This window comes from Chrysemys picta, chromosome 19 (assembly GCF_011386835.1).
Source record: "Chrysemys picta bellii isolate R12L10 chromosome 19, ASM1138683v2, whole genome shotgun sequence".
Classification (NCBI taxonomy): domain Eukaryota; kingdom Metazoa; phylum Chordata; order Testudines; family Emydidae; genus Chrysemys; species Chrysemys picta.
Genome location: NC_088809.1, coordinates 2,187,504 through 2,211,377, shown reverse-complemented (window position 1 = coordinate 2,211,377; position 23,874 = coordinate 2,187,504). Strand labels below are relative to the sequence as shown.

Here is a 23,874-nt window from a genome sequence, read left to right as displayed (position 1 = left end):
ACTCCCTCCAGGCTAAATGACTACTAATACAGAAGTGGTGTGAGGCTGGTTCTCTACCTTACTTCACATAGTAAATGGCAAATTAAAGTGGGACCAGCAAAACCCATCAGGATTATTCATCCGTTATTTCAAATACCTTAAAATAAATGTTCTTCTTTTATTCTCAAAAAGTTTGATTATCCTGAATCTTGAACATAATTACTACTATATGTATATATAAAAACATAAAAACTTATTTTAGTGCAATAGTTACAAATTTATCCATGATGTTATGCATATCCTTGTGTAAGTTTAAAATGAACAAGCATTGCCAAGACATACTAGCGCAATTTCCACCTATTAAATAGCTTTACACCTTCTTGCTGTCTTTTGCTTTATTGTACAATGGAATAGTTCCACTTACAAAAAAGTTGTAATATTAACTACCCCTTGTCTTTTTCTGAAGAACGAAGTACACAACACACATCAAGGTTCAGCAAGTCTATCAGTTCAAACACTCTACCCCCCAAGGTGGAGATTTAAATCAAGACCATTTAAATCAGAAATTTAATTCATGATTTAAATGAACAAGTGGAAAGCCTAAATTTAAATAACTGATTTTAATCAACTTTTCCATTTCTATTTCAGTCATTTTCTAAAGAAAGGTGCATTCTCATTGGTTGATATAACCATTAAAACATGTTACTTTGCAACTAACTAGAGCCTTTACACAAGACTTGGTACAACTTTTTGCTACCTACGAGGTACACTATAACTATATACATTTATTTAAGCAATTATATAGCTTAATATTTTCAGATTCTTATTAACTGTACAATTTCAGTAGGTTAGAAATTGGTGAATAATATATTGCTTATTTACTAGAGAATTAACTTTTTGCTCATGATTTGTGTCAAGCTGCATTAGGATAGTAATTGGAAGTTAATTAAACACATAAAAGAGTATATAAAATGTATTTTTATTAAACAAAACAAGCCCTTAATACAGTACATGATCTAGAGTGCCATATTTATAAAGCTCAAACTCAAAAGTCAGATGTTTTCCCCTGGTTCTGTCTTTATATAGAAAAGCAGCCTTTATCTCAAGGTTTTAGATAGAGGCTCATGGATTCTACATATATTTATTTAAAAATGTTTAAAGAGGTTAGAATAAGTTTAGGCCACAACATACTTTATATTAAATTCACATTTCATTTTAAACAGGTTTATTTTTAAAAAGAAAAAAATATATAATTTAAATAAAATCAGAAAAATCCAATTTAAATAAAAAATCAATTTTTTCAAAATAATCAAATTTTTATCCACCTTGCTACCCCCTTTCTTGTAACAAAGATGCTTTAATTTTTGGGAGAGGTGGGAGTTGGAAGGAGGAAAGGAGATTTCAGAGAGAGAGAGGGTGGAAAGTGTACATGCATTATTTTAGATGCTGTAATAATGCAGATATATCATAGTACAAAATAGGAGATCACAACTAAATTGCATTGAAAACTGAGGGATTCAATTCTTATGAATTTTGGTATTTCATACAATTGCTATGGTTGTATTCTCTTCATATGAAATCACTCAAACCTCTCAATGCCATTGGTATTTGAAGGCAATTATTCTTATTTTATCTGCTAATTCTGATGTATCTAAATCCTGCTGTGCTAAACATATACCACAGCACTTTAATTTTCAAACGTAGGGTAATGCTGCATGCATGCAATGCACTTTTTCCTCCAGTGCAGTGCCTCTGCACTAGAGCTCAGCATTAGTACAGCTATATTGGTGCATAAACCCCAAATTGTACAGTATACCTCTTTGGTGATCATCCAGATGTAAAAAAAGATATTATATAAAATATTAATGACTGAAATGTAATTTAATTTGACAATTCCACTCAGAATCAAAGAGTTACTCCAAAAAGTTGATAAAATAAATAAATATATATATATATATTCTAATCAAACCAGAGAAGGATGAAGGTGGTATAAATTCTGACCAACTCCTTTTACACATACTAGAGTCTGCATTCTGTTTATTTTACTGGGTTCTGGTAACGTCACTGAAACTGATTACAGGCCAAAATGTTTTATCAAATTACTTTCATCTGATCAATTAGTAGAAATTGCATGAACACACCCGTGAAAGTCCATGTGTACATAAAATTTTATGCTGCCTATAATTATGTTTATTATATACATACACACCCCTCAGAACCACTGACATCATGAACTTGCAAAATGAGAAAGGGGGAAAAAAACACGTTTGGAAGACCTGTTCTCTTTTGTGTTTTCTGCCTACCTGTTACCCATGTCATCCCTTACTAAAGACAGACCCCACCCCCGTGACTGAGATCCAGTGGGATATTTAAGGGCAGTACAAACAAAGCTCTGCATCCTCAACTGCCATATGCCAAGTGTAGATTTAAGCCCTGTTTTATGTAGGCCTTACAACAAAGTTTAAGGACAACGGCAACAGGGCTGTTAAAATTCAGTTGTAATGCCTGTACAGACAGAGCCTCACTAGCACAGTAAATCCATGGTACGCCCACACCTTGAATACTGAGTGCAGTTCCGGTCATCTCACCTCAAAAAATATATATTAGAATTAGAAAACATACAGAGAAGGGCAACAAAAACAATGAGATTCCATATGAGGAGAGATTAAAAAGACTGGGACTATTCAGCTTAGAAAAGAGATGGCTAAGGAGAGATATGGTAGAGGTCTACAAAATCATAAATGGTATGGAGAAAAAGTTTAAGTGTTATTTTTCCCTTCACATAACATAAGAACTAGGTTTCAGAGTAGCAGCCGTGTATCCGCAAAAAGAACAGGAGTACTTGTGGCACCTTAGAGACTAACAAATTTATTAGAGCATAAGCTTTCGTGGGCTACTGCCCACTTCTTCGGATGCATATAGAGTGGAACATATATTGAGGAGATATATATACACACATACAGAGAGCATGAACAGGTGGGAGTTGTCTTACCAACTCTGAGAGGCCAATTAAGTAAGAGGAAAAAATGTTTTTGAAGTGATAATCAAGCTAGCCCAGTACAGACAGTTTGATAAGAAGTGTGAGAATACTTACAAGGGGAGATAGATTCAATGTTTGTAATGGCTCAGCCATTCCCAGTCCTTATTCAATCCTGAGTTGATTGTATCTAGTTTGCATATCAATTCCAGCTCAGCAGTCTCTTGTTGGAGTCTGTTTTTGAAGTTTTTCTGTTGTAAGATAGCCACCCATAGGTCTGTCATTGAATGACCAGACAGGTTAAAGTGTTCTCCCACTGGTTTTTGAGTATTATGATTCCTGATGTCAGATTTGTGTCCATTAATTCTTTTGCGTAGAGACTGTCCGGTTTGGCCAATGTACATGGCAGAGGGGCATTGCTGGCACACGACGGCATATATCACATTGGTAGATGTGCAGGTGAACGAGCCCCTGATGGTATGGCTGATGTGATTAGGTCCTATGATGATGTTACTTGAATAGATATGTGGACAGAGTTGGCATCGGGCTTTGTTACAAGGATAGGTTCCTGGGTCAGTGTTTTTGTTCAGTGATGTGTGGTTGCTGGTGAGTATTTGCTTTAGGTTGGGGGGTTGTCTGTAAGCGAGGACAGGTCTGTCTCCCAAGATCTGTGAGAGTAAAGGATCATCTTTCAGGATGGGTTGTAGATCTCTGATGATGCGCTGGAGAGGTTTTAGTTGGGGGCTGAAGGTGACAGCTAGTGGTGTTCTGTTATTTTCTTTGTTGGGCTTGTCTTGTACGAGGTGACTTCTGGGTACTCCTCTGGCTCTGTCAATCTGTTTTTTCACTTCAGCAGGGGGGTATTGTAGTTTTAAGAAGGCTTGATAGAGATCTTGTAGGTGCTTGTCTCTATCTGACGGATTGGAGCAAATGCGGTTATATCTTAGAGCTTGGCTGTAGACAATGGATCGTGTGGTGTGTCCTGGATGGAAGCTGGAGGCATGTAGGTAAGTGTAGCGGTCAGTAGGTTTCCGGTATAAGGTGGTATTTATGTGACCATCGCTTATTAGCACAGTAGTGTCCAGGAAATGGACCGCTTCTGTGGATTGATCTAGGCTGAGGTTGATGGTGGGATGGAAATTATTGAAATCATGGTGGAATGCCTCAAGGACTTCTTTTCCATGGGTTCAGATGATGAAGATGTCATCAATGTAGCGCAAGTAGAGTAGGGGCGTTAGGGGACGAGAGCTAAGGAAGCGTTGTTCTAAGTCAGCCATAAAAATGTTGGCATACTGTGGGGCCATGCGGGTACCCATAGCAGTGCAGCTGACTTGAAGGTATATATTGTCCCCAGACCTGCAAATGGCTATCTTACAACAGAAAAACTTCAAAAACAGACTCCAACGAGAGACTGCTGAGCTGGAATTGATATGCAAACTAGATACAATCAACTCAGGATTGAATAAGGACTGGGAATGGCTGAGCCATTACAAACATTGAATCTATCTCCCCTTGTAAGTATTCTCACACTTCTTATCAAACTGTCTGTACTGGGCTAGCTTGATTATCACTTCAAAAACATTTTTTCCTCTTACTTAATTGGCCTCTCAGAGTTGGTAAGACAACTCCCACCTGTTCATGCTCTCTGTATGTGTGTATATATATCTCCTCAATATATGTTCCACTCTATATGCATCCGAAGAAGTGGGCAGTAGCCCACGAAAGCTTATGCTCTAATAAATTTGTTAGTCTCTAAGGTGCCACAAGTACTCCTGTTCTTTTTATAAGATCTAGGGTTCACCCAATCAAATTAATAGGCACCGAATTTAAAACAAACGTAAGGAAGTACTTCTTCACACAACACGCAGTCAACCTGTGGAACTCATTGCCATGGGATGTTGTGAAGGGTATAACTGAGTTAAAATAAGAATTAGGTAAATCCATGGAGGATAGGCGAATAGACATAGATGGACCAAGATGGTAAGGGATGCAATCCGGTGCTCCAGGTGTCCCTACACTTCCAACTGCCAAAAGCTAGGACTGGATCATAGTGGATGGATCACTTGAAATTGCTCTGTTCTGTTCATTCTCTCTGACACAGCTGGCACTGGCCACTGGCAGAAGACAAGGAAACTGGGCTAGATGGACCATTGGTCTGACCCAGTATGGCCGTTCTTATCTAACAGTACAGTAAAATGTATCTGTGCCACCAACATATCATGGGTAATTATTTGCAATATCTTCAAGGTATTAAACATAATAAACAGACATATTGGAAACAGATTATATTTAGAATTCACCACAGAAGCCTATTAATTACATTAGTTGAGATTTCTACATATCTACAGTGACCGACTTTCAGAATCACAGCCAGACTAAAGCCGGTGAGAAGCAAAGACAATTAGAATGTATTAGACGTGCCAAGTATTACTGCATCAAAGGAACAACCTTAGCTCCAGAAGGCTATCCAAAAGGCTATAAAGAGTAAAACTCTAAGATTAGTGTGCAGGCTTGTGTGTAAATCAGATTAGAGGTACAATACAGCACACATTCTCCCATAGATTCAACTTCAAAGAATTAACAAATTCAATATATTTCAATTTTAAAAAATAGGTATTTGTTAAATTCTGGTGACCATAACTCTCATAAACAGAGGTGGAGACACACAACAGACTTGTGTGTTGTAAAATAATTTACCATGTTCTGTCACTTCCCATTTCATTAGGTATCAAACACAGCACACAACATGAGGAAGCTGGACGGACACGATGCCTAATGACGACCACAGGAATGATCAGCTGAAGGTTCCTCCATCACCAAGTTCAAACAAGTCATGTGTGACTTTGGAGTGGGTTTTGCTTTTAACTAAGTTATTGCCACTCTCCACACTATAAAATACCCTTCACATAGGCTTCGTCTACACTATGAGCTAGGGGTATGATTCCCAGCTTTCACAGACATACCTGCGCTAACTTTCATCTGAGCTAGCACATTAAAAATGGCAGTGAAGCCACAGTACCACAGGCAGTAACAGTGGTGGCACTGCCATGCCCAGGCCTACTGTAGCTACCCTATTATTTTTAATGTGCAAGCTGAAATGAGAGATAGCAGGAGTATATCTACAGGAGCTGGGAGTCACACCCCTAGCTCATAGCATAGCCATGGCCATAGTCAAATCCATGAAAACCTATCTTTAATGTCAGGTATTGGATGCCTTACCACGGCTAAATGTACAGCTTACCTACCACGCTTAAAAATGAATTAATATCACTAGTCATAGTAGCGAAACAAAATTGAGCTATTTCTGCTAACATTAAAGATTATAAAGTAAACAATCCAACAAATAAAACAAAAAAACAAAAACACACCACATTGGCCTTTGAAACTGCTGCTCATCCAAAGCTCCATTGGGAAATTGGTATTTAGGATTTTTACAGCATCTAATCCACAAATAGCGTAAACAATTACTAAATGTTGAGAGTAATTTCCTCTGGCAGGATTGAATGTAATAGCATAAAATACATGAGAAATGAGTTTCATCATACAACTGTCAAAAAAGGGAAAAGGGATTTTGTTTCTTGCATATGGGTCAGTTCCAAGGAGCATATGAAGCAGAGATTAAATTATCCTCTCAACGCACTATTAGCATTTTCATGAATGGTTTCCAGTTGACAGCGAAAATTACCACCACTATCATAAATACATTAAACTGGAACTACTGAAACCATTGACTTTTTACAATTTTTTCTTTTATTCTCATGTATGCCTGAAGCTAGAGTGAGAAAAAAAAGAATGCTTAAAATACAAACTGATATGTCTAAATATCTATCCATTTTAAATTGGAGATTTAAGGCCTGACCCACAAATATCATTTAAAAAAAAAAAAAAAAAAACAATGAACAAACGAATAATTCCCCTTTCAGTGCGCTATATCTTTTGGCTATTTATTGATAGATTCTGAAAATGAACGTACAATGCAGCAGTTACATATAGAAGACAGACAAGAAAATTAAGCTAAAAGATTTAAATTAAAGATTTAAATTATAGAATGCAAGTTGCTTTTAGTAGACAAACATGGAGCCGTCAATGTTTCATTTACTTCTAGAAAGGTATTTGAGAGTTCACGTTTCTCCATGCTATCACAAAGACACCAACCACTTTAACAGCACAAGCTTTATAACTTATGTCAAACGTCTATAAAATATTTTTTCCAACATGGTGTCTAACCATGTAGCTCAAGCATGTTTCCTTTTTATCAAGGTTGATGCATCAAGCAGAGTAGGCATATGGTAGTAAGGACGTACCACAGTGATACTGAATACCAATCTGATGCCCCAAGATGGAGTCCCTCTGTGTAGTTGTTGAAGATGTACGAGTAAGGCTTCTTGAACAAATTCAATGCCTGCATATATACATTCTTCCCTCTGACACTCCCAGCACATTGAGTAGTGCTGCTGTGCATACCTTCAATTTCAGCGCATTTAAACCCCACAGTGAAATTGTCCTGAAGGAACTCTAGCACTGTACATGATGTGTTTTTGCTGATCTTGGTGTAACTCTGCTCTCTAAAGCAGCATTTAAAATTTTACCAAGATAATATATTTACTCAACTGATAGAGCTTATCTGGAAATGGAAAGAGTAGAGGTTACCTGGCCAAATAGCCCTCCTCCTTTAGTTGCTCCCTGTCAAAGGGCAGGCAGCTGACTAGCCTGCTGCAGTCAGGTTGCACAAAGGGGTCCTTGGGGCAGTCAGGAGATCCTTTTTATGTGGCACACACAACAGTGGTTCTGTTGTCGTGTTTACAGGGTCCAAAATTCAGGGTCTCTGTAGTCACCATGATGCCACCAGAATTATGAAAGTCCTCTCCTTTCTGACTTTCTGTGCAGTCCAGGGCAGAAGCAGGTACAGCAGGAATACATACAAACTCTGGATCTGCGTCAAAGCACTCCTCAACGTAGGCTCCTGCTCACAAGATCCATACTTTGCCTGCTTTGACAATCTACGGTTGGGTTGTTTTTCCCTTTGATGTACATTGCCCAGGTGAACAGGTTATTCTATTTGCCCAGCAATAGTATCTGGCCTCTCCTTGCATAGCAAGTGACCTGGCTTCCATCTCCATGCTGAATTACACCATGGCACATATGTGGATGTCTGACACTGAATATAAGAACATCTTCAGGTCTTGCAGGATGGCTTGCAGTTTTAGGCAGTTGACATAGCTTCTTCTCTTTGTTAGACCATGTGCCTTGGACTATTCCTATGCTGAAGGTGCTCCACCACCCCCTAAACCAGCATATGTTACCTTTTGTCTAGTTCTGAGATTTGGAGAGCCTTCCAGCATCTGCTATTCATCATCTACCACTGATGTGATATGGACACTTCTGAAAGGACCTTGATCTTAGTTGGAAGTGATGATAAGTCCAGGAGACACAACAGGAGAAAAAAAAAAAATCTAGAAAGGCACTATGTGGAATTTAGCCCCTGTGGTATATATGTACAGAAGACATGGGAGGGACAGGATCGTGCATTCTGAAGGAATACTGAACTCACTACATGGACTTCGTTAACTTCTGCTTTCACTCCTTAGAAATGAATACTTTTTTGTGACAAATTGCACCCCACATGAATAACTTTAAATAGCTATGAACTAATGGTTCTCCCAGTTTATCTCAAAGCTATGCTTCCCTGGTACTTGTACTGCTGGTAGGGTGTCCACTGGGGCCTTGCATCTGGATGGGACCCAGAGCAGAAGGCCATCAAAGAAGATACAGATATGAACTGTTTCCTGTCTGAGAGCTGCTAGTAGAACCTCCAAGACCTAAATAAACAGCTTAAGTAAGGATCTGTACTGGAAATGGTGCCAACCATCAGCAAAGCAAATTGCCATAAGATTAGTTTGACCTCAATTGTATGCAAAGTCTTGGAACAAATTTTGAAAGAGAAAGTAGTAAAGACAGAGAGATGAATGGCAATTCGGATAAAATACAACACGTTTTACAAAAGATAGATCATGCCGGACCAATCTGATATCCTTCTTTGAGAAGATAACTGATTTTTTAGACAAAGGAAATGCAGTAGATTTAATCTACCTGGATTTCAGTAAGGCATTTGATACAGTTCCAAATGGGAAATTATTAGTTAAATTGGAGAAGATGATGATTAATATGAGAATTGAAAGTTGAATAAGGAACTGGTTAAAGGGGAGACTACAGCAGGTCAGAATGAAAGGTGAACTGTCAGGCTGGAGGGAAGTTACTAGTGGAGTTCTTCACGGATCAGTCTTGGGACCAATTTTATTTAACATTTTTATTACTGACTTTGGCACAAAAAGTGAGTGTGCGCTAATAAACTTTGTGGATGACACAAAGTTGGGAGGTACTGCCAATATGAAAGCGGACTGGAATATATACAAGAAGATCTGGATGACCTTGTAAACTGGAGTATAGAAATGGGATGAATTTTAATAGTGCAAAGTCATGCATTTAGGGACTGACAACAAGGATTTTTGCTATAAGCTGCGCACTTATCAGTGGGACATGACAGAGGAGGAGACTTGAGTGTATTGGTTGATCAAACCTGTGATCTCTGCACCTGTTCCAGTTTGAATCCATCTTTCTTAAACATGGGAGACCAGTCTAAATGGTGGATTCTCTGAACCTTGAAGTCTTTAAACCATGATTTGAGGACTTCAGTAACTCAGCCAGAGGTTAGGGTCTATTATAGAAGTGGGTGGGCAAAGTTCTGTGGCCTGCGATATGCAGGAGGTCAGACTAGATGATCACAATAATCCCTGCTGACCTTAAAGTCCCTGAATCCATGAGCAAATAAGGATGTGGAAGGGTGCGTATAGACAAAAGGAAGTCTCCATAAGATATGGATCCCTCTTGCATTTTGATTTTCACAAAAACTTAAAGTACTTCAGATCCAGAACTGCTCAGTTCCCTCCCAAACTTCTGGGGAGTAGGCAACAATGGGGTATAGGCACTGGCCTCTCTTTGATTCAGGACCAGATGGACTATAGCTAAGGCTTCGTTTTAGTCACGGGTATTTTTAGTAAAAGTCACGGACAGGTCACGGGCAGTATACAAAAATTCATGGCCGTGACCTGTCCGTGACTTTAACTAAAAATACCCATGACTAAAACTTGGGAGGGGGGGGCTGCCCAAAGGTGCCACGAGTGCTGGGGGAGGGCCGCTCCGGTGCGGGGGAGGGGAGGGGTGCACGGCCCGGGAACGCCGCTGGTGCTGGGGAGGGGGGGTTTGGCAGGGCCGGCAGGCTCCCTACCTGACTCCACGCCTCCCCTCCCCGTCCCCCCCAGCTGCATCAGAATTTGGGTGTGGGAGGGGGCACAGGGTTGAGGCATGGGATGGGGTGAGGTGGGCTCTGGGCGGTGCTTACCTGGGGAGCTCCCCGGAAGCGGTGACATCCCCCTCGCTCAGCTGCTAGGCAGAGACGTGGCCAGCCAGCATTGCACCCTGCCTCTGCCCAGAGCGCTGGCTTCACAGCTCCCATTGGCCAGGAACCGCAGCCTATGGGAGCCGCGGGGGCAGTGCCTGTAGGCAGAGGCAGCGTGCAGAGCTGCCTGGCCATGCCTCCACCTGGCAGCTGAGCGAGGGGGATGTTGCCACTTCCAGAGAGCCCCCCAGCCTAAGCGCCTCCCAGAGCCTGCCTCACCCCATCCCATTCCTCAACCCCCTCCCACACCCAAACTCTGCTGCTGGGGGTGCACGGTGGCCCAAGACTGCCCCAGCAGCTGCTGGTACAATCGGTGCAGGGGCTGCGTGAGCCGTGACTTCTGTGACAAACTTGCAGCCTTAACTATAGCTAGCTATCTTAGATACTTGTACGGCTCCTGTTTCTATAGCATCGAGGTGACTCAAACGAATTTATCCACACAAAATCTCTGGGACGTGGGGAACCGACACAGGGAGACTAAAGGATTTGCCCAAGTTCATACAGGAAGTCTGTCACAGAGTATGGAACTTAACCAAAGTCTCAGGCTAGTACCTTATTCACTGGACCATCTTTCTTCAAGCTTCCCTCTCTGATCTATATTTGTGTGAGCATCAGAGATGAACCCTTAGACAATGGGGATAGGAGGAATCTGCACCTGGGTTCTTTGATTAACCCTATCAAGTATTTCTTTTGGCCTATGTCCAAACAAGTATTTTATAATCATAATGAGTGTTCCTTCGTCCGCAGTGGAGACAAGTCTGCCACTCAGCTGAGACTCTGTTTTCAACTGCGCATGCCACAGGTCACACAAACAGTTTTTTAAAGGGGTGAGGTGGGGGGGTTCTCTGTGTGGAATCTCCTTGGGGCAATTTCTGCTCCATCTTCCTGTACTGTCTCTCTCTTTCATTGTACCTCCTTACGGAATAGCCTCAGGAGAACTGTTTGATCTAAACTAAACTCTGCAACAGGGTTGTCCATCCACCTTGCCTATAGTTCTGAAGGGAGACCAAAACTAGCCAGCTCTTCAGAAAGAAAACTATCCCTGAGCCAGCGACTGACCTGTCTGCAAGCAGGCTAATGACCCATTGCAAGAAAAATGAGCCATGCTATGTGGAATTAGGCTATGTCTACGCTATGGGGACAATAGCCGCATAGATATGATGCCACAGTTGTGTTGGCATAACTCTGTAGTGTAGATGCAGCCTACAGCGACGAAAGGGGGTTTTATGTTGCTGTAGGAGCACCACCTCCCCGAGCGACGGTAGCTGGGTTGACTGAAGCATTCTTCCATTGACCTAGGTATGTCTAAACCAGGGGTTAAATGGGCCTAACTATGGCAATCAGGGCACACACCCTAAGTGCCATAGCTATGTCGACTTAAAATTTCAATGTAGACCGGGCCTTAGACCAAGTATCTAAACGTTCTGTGGTTGTTTTTGTCGAATAGATTCCTCTGTACCCTCCTCAGATAACTTACAGCTCAGCAGCAGTAAATTCAACCTGTCGGATTAGAACAGAGCACTGGAAGCTCTAAATGATTTACAGTACATAGTTCTCCCGTCTCTCTTAGGTTTGGTAAGATATTACAAAAAATAAAGGACCCACAAACAGGTTCAACTCTGTTCTTAATTTGATGATAAATAGTTACATTTATTTGATAAGTAACTAAACCGCAGTATTCCCCAAAAGTAAGTTAAATGGAGGGAGGAGAATTTTAAACATTCAATAAAAAGAACAGAAGGTGACTATGAAGCTTGTGACTCACTGCTAACGTCACAGGTTGCTCCTCTAGGACGCCCCTTAGGGAGAGAGTAGGCACCTCTCTCAGCCCAGATGTCCTTCCCTGATTGTAGGCATCACTGTGGCGCTGGTTTGGACTGTGGTCCTCCAGCTGTTTTTGGGAGGCAGCTCTCCCCTCTGCTGGGCATAGCAGCAGTTCAAAATGAAAAAGGCAAACAAAATATTCCTAGAGCCCATAAAACAGCCTGGGCTTATCCTGCTGTTCCCCCTCAAGACAAAAGGTAAATAACCTGCATCCAGGGGGTCAGAGTTCTCAACCCCTCTCTGTCGGAGGGTCCGAGGCGGACGGCCCTGGGCTGTGAAAAGGTTAACACAGTACTGACAGTCCCTCTACCTCTTCAAAGGGTCTAGGCAGCAGAGGCTCTCCAGCAGCTTTCCTGGTAAGCAGCGCCTGCTCTGTGGGACTAGGGAGCTCTGGGTTCAAGCTCTGCTTCCCTTCAAGCACTGTCCTGCACCAGGCTTGGATCCTCTCTTTTAAGGAGCCACGCCTTTACAGGTTTGACAGGCCTCATAGATGCACCAGGCTGAGGCTGACTGCCCAGAGATGCTTTATAACACCTTCCTGACTGGGGTGAGCGTCTGTCCCACCACAGCCAGACTGAACAAAAAGTGTCAGCGTGGAAGGGCAAGGAGAGGAGGGGAATATGGGCATGTTTTACTTTCAAATGGGATGCTCTGAACAATATTCTGCGGTGTACCAATAATTGTAAGAGGAAGAATCTTTTGCATCCAGAGTCTCCAATGGCTGGAGTCTTGAAGCCCAATAGTACAACTTATAATTAGGGAATACAATTCTCTGGGTAGCTGTGAGACCCAGTCTTCTACAATACTTCAGGTCATACCAGTCAAACCTACAGAATCTCTCAGATGACTTTAAAGGGCAGTAAATGTCACATTTTTTTGAGCAAGCATTCAGGTCTTAGAACTAGTGTCATCTGAATCAAACTGATACAACAAAAGTATGATGAGCTTGTGAGGATTTCTTACAAGGTCTATTCTAATTTTAGAAATGACCAGGGGACAACTGTGTCTGTGCTAATTAGTGAGAGAGAAAGATATTTACAGCTTATTTTGTAGGGCAGCAAGGTAATAAGAAGTCCTGAAGAGCAGCTGTCTTGCCCAATGAAAAGGTTTCAGATTTAGTTAAATTAATTTTACAATCAGAGAGACACCATTCAACACTTGGAGAAGAGATGAACTGATGTGCCACTGTTAGTTGGGTTTAAGGAGATGTGAGCAGCATATAGTGACATCTTACGACATCCCCAGTGGGGCAGAGGGGGACACATACAAAGCCCTTTAACTCAGGGTTTCATATAAATTGACATATCTTTAAATCAAACACAAAAGGAGACATTCAATTCTGACTAGAGAAAAATATGATAGATAATTTGAGCCAACAATGGCTTATGGATAAGAACCAAGATCCATGGTCAAAATGGAATACAAAGGTCTCAGGTATATCCCAAATAGGGGCTAAAAGAGGGTAGATTGGTGCCTTAGTTTTTAATGGAACTCCAACTAGTCCTATATTTAGACAGACCTTGATTTCCAAGCCACTCTGGCCTACAGTTGCCAACTACTTACCCCTTGCTACATAAAAAGTTTACTAATCTGATCCTCTTATAGCCACTCCCAATCAACTACAGCCAATCCCCTGTGGCTACTTCTTTCTTCTTACACTTTTACATTCACATCTCCTTTGATCATAAGTCGTAAGAATTCCAATATATTAGTAGGTTTTACTGCCAGCTTCCTTGCCAACTGCACAATGCTGAGGTGGATCAAAGAGACAACTCAGTCTAATAAAGCAGTAATAATGGACAATCTAACTCCTGGCATATAAACTGGTCAAATGTCAGTGGGATTATAAACTGAGAGAAACATTTTCTTGACACCTTAAACAATTGCTTTCTGGAACAGCTAATGTCTGAGTACACAATAGGGCTGGCTGTTCTTGACCTAGTATTAAGTAATATAGGCTAAAAAAGTAACTCTTACTTGAAGCTACTATACAATAGGGTCCACAATATAATGAAGTTACATGCCCTTGGAGAAGGAATAATACCAAAACTACACTGAGACATTAACATTTAGAAAGGGAAATTTAAATAGAAGAAGTTAATCAAAAAGACCCTACATCCAAAAGTGAGAAAATTAATAACTTTAAACTGAGCATGAAAGCTAGTTAAACCTACACCATATAGGTTGGTTTTTGCCATTGTGCAGTTGGCAAGGAAGCCAGAGTCACAGACATATGCAAGCTCCAGCCACAAGGCTAGGCAGGATGACACACACACACACACACACACACACACACACTAACTAACTAACTAACTAACTAACTAACTAACTGGCAAAGCCCAATAAATCATTCAAGCCAAAGAGGTATACAGAAAATGGAAATCCAACCCAAGCAAAGCTAATAAAAGGGAACATAAACTACAGTAGTAAAAAGATAAAACAGAAATTAGGAAAGCTAAAAGGGAATTTGAAGATCAAATGGAGACTTAAAAACAAATATGAAATTATTTAAATGGAAAGCCTTCAGAAGAAGTCAGGTAATCCCCCTGGACTACCAGATAGAAAAAACAGTAATTAAGGAGGATAAGGGTATTAAAGAGAATCTAAATTATTTCTGTGCCTCAATCTTCACCACCAAGAAAGATATTTAACCCAGACCTACTCTTTTTAGGTAACAAAGATGAGGTTCTGTCACAGACAGATATGTCAAAAGAGATGGTGCTGGAATATGTTCATACATTAAAAAGAAGCAAGTTGCCATGACCAGACAAGTGCATGTCCAAGAATTCCAAAGGAACTTAACAATGAAGTGGCTACAATGCTAACAACAATATGCAGTCTTTCATTAAAATCAGCTACAGCACCAGAGGATCAGATAGAAGTAAATGGTCACTGGTAATCTTCACAAAAATGCTAAGGGTGATCCAGTAATACAGACCAGTAAGTTTAACTACAATTGACTGAAGCAATCATTATAAAAATAGAACTATAAAGTAACTAGATAGTTATGATGAGCTAGGGACAAACCAGCATGGCTTCTGTAGAGGAAAACAGGGTCTCTCTAGTCTACTAGGATTTTTTGAGTGTGTCAACAAAAGAGCAGGTAAAGAAGAATCAACTAAAAGTTTATTTGGACATTCAAGAAGGCTTTGACAAACTCCTTACAAGACACTATTATGAAAGTTAAGTAATCATGGGCTGGAAAGTCAAGTACTGTCATGGATTAGACACCTCCTAAAAGACAAATCAAAGAGTAGGACGACATGATTAATTTTCAACTGGAGGAAAGATTTACAGAGATGATCCAAGCACCTGTGATGGTACTGTACAATATATAGATTAGTTATCTGGAAAAGGGAATGAAGAATGAGTTGACAGTTTGCACATGACAAAATTATTTAGCAAAAAGAAGAACAGGAGTACTTGTGGCACCTTAGAGACTAACAAATTTATTAGAGCATAAGCTTTCGTGGACTACAGCCCACTTCTTCGGATGCATATTATTTAGAATTATATATATAAAATTATTTAGGTTAGTTATGTCTACAGGCAACTGTCGAAGAACTTAAGAGGAACCTATAAAAGCTAGGAAAGTGGACAGCAAAATGACAGATGAAATTCAATGTTGAAAAACGCAAAGTAATCAACACCGGAAGGAATAATATGTACTAGTGCATATAGCTGAATTCTAAATTAACTGTAACTCTCACAATAAAGACTGCAGACACCCAAAAAAGCAAACAAGATGTTACAATGTACAAGGAATGGGTTAGAAAAATAATACTGAAAATATTATAATGCCATTATATAACTCTACGGTACACACACACCTGGATACTGTGTTCACTTCAGGTCACCCTATCTCAAAAAAGATGTAGCACAAATAGAAGGGGGTTCAGAAATGGGTGGCAATAACATTCGAAATCTGGGGATACAAAGTATTGGGACTGCTACATTTACAGAGAAGATATTTTACAGGTAAAAAAAATAGTAGTATTTTAAAAAGTAAATTGGGGTCCTACTTACCCTCTCTGACTTCAAGAACAAGGGAATACGCAGTAAAATTGAAAGCAGCAAATTTAAAATCAATACAAATAACTTTAAAGAACAGTACAGAATTAAACTGCGGAACTCACTGCCACAAAGCCAAGATTAGTAAGATTAACAAAAAAGGATTCGATATTTATATGGATGAGAACATCCACTGACATTAGACAGGATTTTTTCATGTTGGTTCTGGCACCTTCTCTGAAGCATCTGGTACTCAGTACTTAGAGATAGGATGTAGGACTAGATGGACGATGGGTCTAATTTGGGACAGAAATTTCTATGATCACTAATCTCTTAGTGATCTCAAACAAACATCCTTTCCAATTTCCTTGACTATGAAAAAATAGTTAACATAGCAGTTTATAAGATACTGTACACTAAATGCCAGTTTCTAAGCCTACTGAAAGACTGCACAGAAATTATAATGTTTTACTCCTTGCTAGTAATGTATCTATTTGAAGTCTGTTTCACTACTGTACAAATATGGAAGAAGCTGTTGAGAACAGACTGTTCAGTGAAAGGCCAATTTCTCCATTACAAAGAAATGACCCATCTAAGGATCTGAAAGTGCTTTCCCATTGGAAGGTGGATAGTAGGAGGAGTTGTGCCGGGAGAGGTATCTGCTGTATAAGCTTCTGTCTTAAAGGCGGATCCGTGAATGGTAGGACATATTTCTATGTCACAAGCAAGAACATATGCACTGTTTACATACAAGTTTAAAAAGAAGATTTTGTCTGTTGTATCAGATTATCAGTGTCCATAAATGGAGTATATTGAACATTTATCGTTTCACACATTTCTACAACACAGTAACAGTCCTCCTCAGCTATGAACCCTCCAAAGAAAGAGCAGTTAGTCCACTTTAGTCCAGCTCAAATTGAGTATTTATCCCTCCTATGCTCACATGACTGAGCAGAACAAGTTGTTAACTCACATGTGGGAAGAGGATGAGTCAAAAACAAACCCTGTCTTTGTTCTCCTTTTTGTCTAGCGGAAAACACACATCCCTAGTGCGGATTCTCTCTCTCTGCTTTTGTTTTTGATTCTAAAGTAGTTTTCAGGAAACCTCAAGGTAGTAACAAATATTATTGTACAATAGTATTGTATCAATGTTATTGTACAGTTTCAACTACACGAATTGTATTTGGTTGGATGAAAAAACTTACTTATGTCACCCACTACACACAGCAATTTAGGAGGTCAGTGGTTCAAGATCAGAACTTATCCCTGCTTGGTACCTGAAGTACAAGAAGCAAGTGAACAGGAATAAAGAGAGAGACTTATTAATACTTATTTCAAACCCATCAAGAATTACTGGAAGGTAGCAGATATCCTAATCTTATACATGTGCTTGCTAATAATGAAGAATAAACACAAAGAAACTAAGACTGTATGGAGGTGGCGGTAGCATACAAACTTTTAGGGCATGCCTGTGGAGAAAAAAGTTTGTCTTTTAAGATGCATTAGTTAACATATTTTAACTGATGTGACTATAAAAAGGAGTTTGCAACTAGTGTAGACAGGGCAAACTATGTACACAAATATGTTAGCCAATAGTCAAGCCTGGGGGTCAGCTTAAGGTTGACTCTGATCAGCTAACATGTTTCTGAACATCACTTTCCCTATCCATGCTTCCTGCAAGTTCCTGTTTTTAAAAAATGTGTAAATTAAACCATATTAGCTAACATGTTAATAAGGGGAGCTAGACTTTAACTCAACCAATTTATTACGTGCTAAAGGCAATGTGCCTTAAGTACACTAGACTTAAAACATGTTAGCATGTATTAGCTAACACGTACTAACATCATACTTTAAAATCCTAGTATAGATGGAGCCTTTTACTCCAAAACCGACTTAAGGTACCTATAAAATCCATGCTAATGAGATGTGCTGCAACACAGCACCCGACAAAAGACATTTTGGCTGCTTTACATACACTTTTGGAAATTTGGTGCACATACTCCTACTCTAAGGAAGAAGCTCTGTAACATGTTTCAGCCTTGAGGACATTTTTATGCTAATATTATAAACTCATAGGAACAAAAGGTTTGTTGTAGTAGTTTTGGAGACCACTTTAGTATGAAGAGTGGACATGCTGGTATGACAGAAATACTAGATCAAGCATGAAATGGTCATGATGACTTGCTTCTTCAAATTCCCCTCACTTACAGGTTTGTGTTTTATTAAACTACAGCTATTATAATTCCTTCCTGAATCTTTGCTCACGCACTCTCTCTCAGGTACTTATATACCCCCCATTACTGTAGTATCTCAATGTTTTTCTACATTTTCAAACATATTGATTTCTATTACAACACAGAACACAAAGTGTACAGTTCTCACTTTATATTATTTTTTATTACATATTTGCTCTGTAAAAATGATAAAAGAAATAGTATTTTTCAATTCACCTCATACAAGTAGTGTAGTGAAATCTCTATCTTGAAAGTGTAACTTACAAATGTAGATTTTTTTTTGCTACATAACTGCACTCAAAAACAAAACAATGTAAAACCTCAAAGCCTACAAGTCCACACAGGCCTACTTCTTGTTCAGCCAATCGCTAAGACAAACAAGTTTGTTTACATTTACGGGAGATAATGCTGCCTGCTTCTTATTTACAATGTCACCTGAAAGTGAGAACAAGCATTCGCATGGCACTTTCATAGCTGGCGTTGCAAGGTATTTACGTGCCAGATATGCTAAACATTCGTATGCTCCTTCATGCTTCAGCCACCATTCCGGAGGACATGCGTCCATGCTGATGATGTTCGTTAAAAAAATAGTGCGCTAATTAAGTTTGTTACTAAACTCCTTGGAGGAGAACTGTATGTCCCCTTCCTTGTTTTACCTGCATTCTGCCATATATTTCATGGTATAGCAGTCTCGGATGATGACCCAGCACATGTTTGATTTACCAACACTGTTACTGCAGATTTGACAAAACGCAAAGAAGGTACCAATGTGAGATTTCTAAAAATAGATACAGCACTCAACGCAAGGTTTAAGAATCTGAAGTGCCGTCCAAAATCTGAGAGGGACAAGGTGTGGAGCATGCTTTCAGAAGTCGTAAAAGAGCAACAGTCCAATGTGGAAACTACAGAACTCGAACCACCAAAAAAAGTCAGCCTTCTACTGGTGGCATCTGACTCAGATGATGAAAATAAACATGCATCGGTCCACTCTGCTCTGGATTGTTATCGAGCAGAACCCATCATATCCTCTGGAATGGTGGCTGAAGCATGAAGGGACATATGAATCTTTAGCACAGCTGGCATGTAAGTATCTTGCGAAGCCAGTTACAACAGTGCCATGAGAACGGGCACCATTATCTCCTGCAAATGTTACCAAACTTGTTTGTCTCAGCAATTGGCTGAAGTAGGACTGAGTGGACTTGTAGGCTCTAAAGTTTTACAGCGTTTTATTTTTGAATGCAGTTGGGTTTTTTTTGTAAATAATTCAACATTTGTGATAAAGAGATTGCACTATAGTACTTGTATCAGGTGAAATGAAATATACTATTTATTTTGTTTTTTACAGTGCAAATATTTGTATTCAAAAATAAATAGAAAGTGAGCACTGTACGCTTTGTATTCTGTGTTGTAATTGAAATCAATCTATTTGAAAATGTAGAAAACATCCAAAAATAGTTAAATAAATAGTATTCTGTTATTGTTTAACAGTGCGATTAATTGTGTGATTAATCGTGATTAATTTTTTTGATCACTTGACAGCCCTATTCATTACATTTCAAAATCTGAAGTCTGAATATCACAATGATGGGCAAATTAGATGGGGGTAAGAAACATCCATGAAAGTCAAAATTATGATCAAAACTTGCGGGTTCTTTTTATAGCAACACCTGCAAGTACTTATAATACTGAAGAGTAAAATCACTTTCAGTGCAATATACTCGGTAAATACATCATCTCTTCTTGCAGAAGGTTCACTAAAATACTAATCAAATCAGAGACTTTTGCTTGTCAGTGCTTAACTTCCTCTCAACTCAGAAGACAGTTTAAGATAATTTATCATAGCACATTCAGAAATAACATAAATGAATGCATCAACTGTGTTGTTTTTTCAAACTGTGTTGCAGGTTTTCAGAGAGATGATTAGCTAGCCTTTTTCTTATTTTGGTATATTAATCATTATCCTGCAAATACGGAACAAAAGATGAAGGCCTCAATCTACTGGAGAGATTTTTTTTAAGAAAAAAAAAAGTTTAAACACCATGTCCACTAAAACATGTACTAGCACACTTTAAACTTCCAGTGTGGACAGGCCAAAGATGTGTTGGAAACATTTTCAAAAATTATTTTCTATTACACTGATTCTTCAAACTGTAAGAACCTGGTTGGAAGGAACTGTGTCCCACACGAATGTACAAAGATCTTTTGTCTGGCATAAATTTATAATGGAAGCACTTAAGTTATTCTAATATACATAACCAATTTTTACAGGATTTTAAGTTAGAAAAAGGTAATTCTAGCTAAGATAGACACAACTGTCCTGAATTCTATTACCTTTGCCACACTGCAATGGTAAGACATCACTGTCTTCCAATAGCACACACCAGGAGCCTTTGTATTTCATATGCTCTTTTTGTACACAAGACGTGGTGAACATAATCTCTCAGTCCAGCAGCTGTCTGGCCCTATACACAACAAGAAAATGAAGTAAATGAATGTCAGCAACTACCTCTTCTCCCACCCCTCAGATGGTATGAAAAGTATTTCACTGCTAGGATAGATGGGACAAACAGTTTTCATCACTTTTAAAGAAAGCTTGATTGAGTCCTTGTTGAATGTGCTTTCAATCAGCCTTTCTATACATGCTGAAAACAGTGCTGTCGTGTCTATACTAGCATTTAAACTGTTTTCAATGCCAACTTTTGGGTACAGGTAGAGGAAGCAGTGTTGATAAGTACTGTCAGAAGTGGATCATTTTTCTTGTGTAGACATGGCCTTGGAGTGACATTAACAGAACATGTTGCATAGGAAATAGCTATTACTACATTCCAGCACAACAATATTTTAACTATCACAGATGTGGTTAAAGCTGACGGATGTGCTAACCACCCTTCTTTCAGACTAAATGAAAGGAGCAAGTAAGCCCCTTTATGGAATAAAATAGCTGGAGACAACAGAAGCTGCCGCCCAAGGCAATCAACCATATGGCAAAGCCTGAACAGAGCGACGTTGTGTGGTCTGAGGAGTTTCCCTAGATTGAAAGCAAACACAGAAGCTAGGGGATTGTTTCTGGAGAGAGGGAGGGGGAGAGAGAGAGAGAGAGAGAGAGAGAGAGAGTATGCAACAAAAAAGCCAGCACACAGTGAGAGAAACAACTGTGAAAGTGGCCATGAGAGAGAGCAGAAGGACAGAATTTCTTGGATCACAGGACTTGATGGAGGGGCAGACTTGGAAACTGTAAGCAAGGAAACTGTCTGCTGCTGTTTGTTTCTATTGTGTTCAGGGAAACAGGACTTTGTGGACATTCTTTGCAAACAAACAGGACTGCATCAAAGAAATACTTGACTTGTATCATCAATTTTTTTTCCTAACAGTCACAACCTGACAAGGCACCGAACATTGGCTAATGGTTCAGGCCAGAAAGGGCAATATATCACCCTTTCCTTAGATCCTCCAGTTTCCCTGCACTGCCTAGCACAGCTTCCCTGTGCGTAAAGGGAAAAGAATGCATGAAAAGTGGGATGCTTTACTATTAATAGCATCATTACCATCCATCCAGTCTGTCTGTCCAGGTATTTATATGGCCTCCTCACCAGGGTATTTGAACATCTACCATGATTACCATCAATACTATGTGGTTGCCACCGCAAGCTAAACCTAAATTTTGTGGTACTCTGATGTGGCAGGCAGGAAATTCTGCAGCAACTTAATTTAAATTCTAAAATGTGAGGGTTTTCTTGAATTAAATATAAAAATAAAACAATCAGGACGGTATCCTGCTGTTGGTCATTGTTACTAAATTCAGTTTTTCTGCTGCTCCCACATTTTTAAATTTCAACCAGCCATAGATTTTTGTATTGGCTCTCCATGACTGTATCAGAGAAGTTATCATGGGAGGCCCAAGAAAGTTCTGGCAGCTGGGGCTTTTGGCAACTGAGATGGAGTAGGAGGCAATTTGGGATTATGGGATGTAAAAAAATAATTGTATGTATGCTAAATAATCAGCAGTGACATAACTAATGCCGATATGCAAATCGCCAGCTTTCAATTTCAGAGTCCATATCCCACTGATATGGAAGGAGATCAGACTTCTCAGAGCTATTGTTTCAAGTTGTCCACAGATTCAGGAAGACAGTTCTGCATTGGCTAAATAATAAAACATGAACCAGCTGTTTTTTCACAAGTATAAGGAACAGAGTTCTTTTTATTTTATTTTTTTAATTAAAGGTGAGGTTGTGAAGCACAGTTCTGCAGAAAAAGGTAGATTCCACATAAAATTTTATGGCCTTGGGATCAGAAAGTAATATACAGGTCCCGAATAGTCTGTTAGATTACTAAGGACACAAATCCTGCAGACACTTAAGCATGTAGATAACTCTACTCACATGACTAGTCCAATTGAATTCTGATATAGAACTTCTCATGACAGTAAAGTTGCACTTGTAAGCAAATATATGCAGGATTGGGACCTAATTTGGCAGAAGACAAGAGGTTGAAATACAGGCAAATTAAATGTGGATAAAGTAGAATGCAACATTTTAACTACAAAACACCTTTACTATGACAATATATTTTATTTATGAAAGCAGATGACATTCTGAGAATAAGACAGATTTTAGTAAGAGCCTAGACAGAAAACATTCCAATAAAGAAGCGATGATATAGGAATAGTTTATTTAATTAAAACATTTTTTTTAAATTAGTCACATCGGGGTGGAGGGGGGAGTGTATTGGAGAGAGAGAATCTTTACTCAAGTGCAAAATTAAACTCACCAATTTGTTTTGAAAACATCTGTGCAAAGCTAAAGGGTTTCTACCTTAGCATCCCAGCCCAGCTCGCACAGGTATAGAAGGTGTTTTCCAAACCCTAGCTGTGTTAAGAGAGACTTTTTTCTTCCAATTTCCCAGCTACCTCCAGTGAAGCTTCAGTTTAGCTAGCAATGGTGAGAAAGAAGGGATGGGGAGTCTAGTGTAAAACAAGCATGTAGACTTGATCGCTTCCTTGTGCTGAAGAACTCTTAAGGCAAATTATCCTAAATTTCTTCTTTTGAGGGGTAGGGTAAAGGATTCCTCCCCTACACCCCAAAGACCCATGTGAATTTTGGAAGACATATGAATGCCATGTGCCTCCACACCAGATCTGGGGCCTCTTGCTCCCTGCTACTGCCTCCAGGACAGTGCAACTGCATGGAAGTTATTCTACCCAGGCTACCTCAACCATCAACTGCCCCAGAACCCAACATGAAAGAGAATGGGGTTCCACAGCACAAAGATGGGTCATGAAAAAGTGAATGCAGTTTAAAGCTACATTCACTTTCTTTTGAGAACTCCTCATAAAGCCTGGGAGGGGAAAGAAAATGCACATCTCTTCCGGCCTTCCGCTGCTATCCTTCCAT

At 39.6% G+C, this 23,874-nt stretch overlaps 1 protein-coding gene across 4 annotated transcripts in view; it reads right to left on the bottom strand.

Annotated features, from left to right (window-relative positions):
* The window catches only part of TAOK1 (TAO kinase 1), a 110,102-nt gene that overhangs the window by 69,999 nt on the left and 16,229 nt on the right, over positions 1 to 23,874 (bottom strand). Inside the window, exon 1 of one of the 4 annotated variants that reach the window (XM_065573484.1) lies at positions 20,813 to 22,698. The exons of the other annotated variants lie outside the window; for them this stretch is intronic. The gene's annotated coding sequence lies outside the window, so the exon portion shown is untranslated. Of the gene's footprint in view, positions 1 to 20,812; positions 22,699 to 23,874 lie in introns of those variants that run through there. 4 annotated transcript variants of the gene reach the window in all.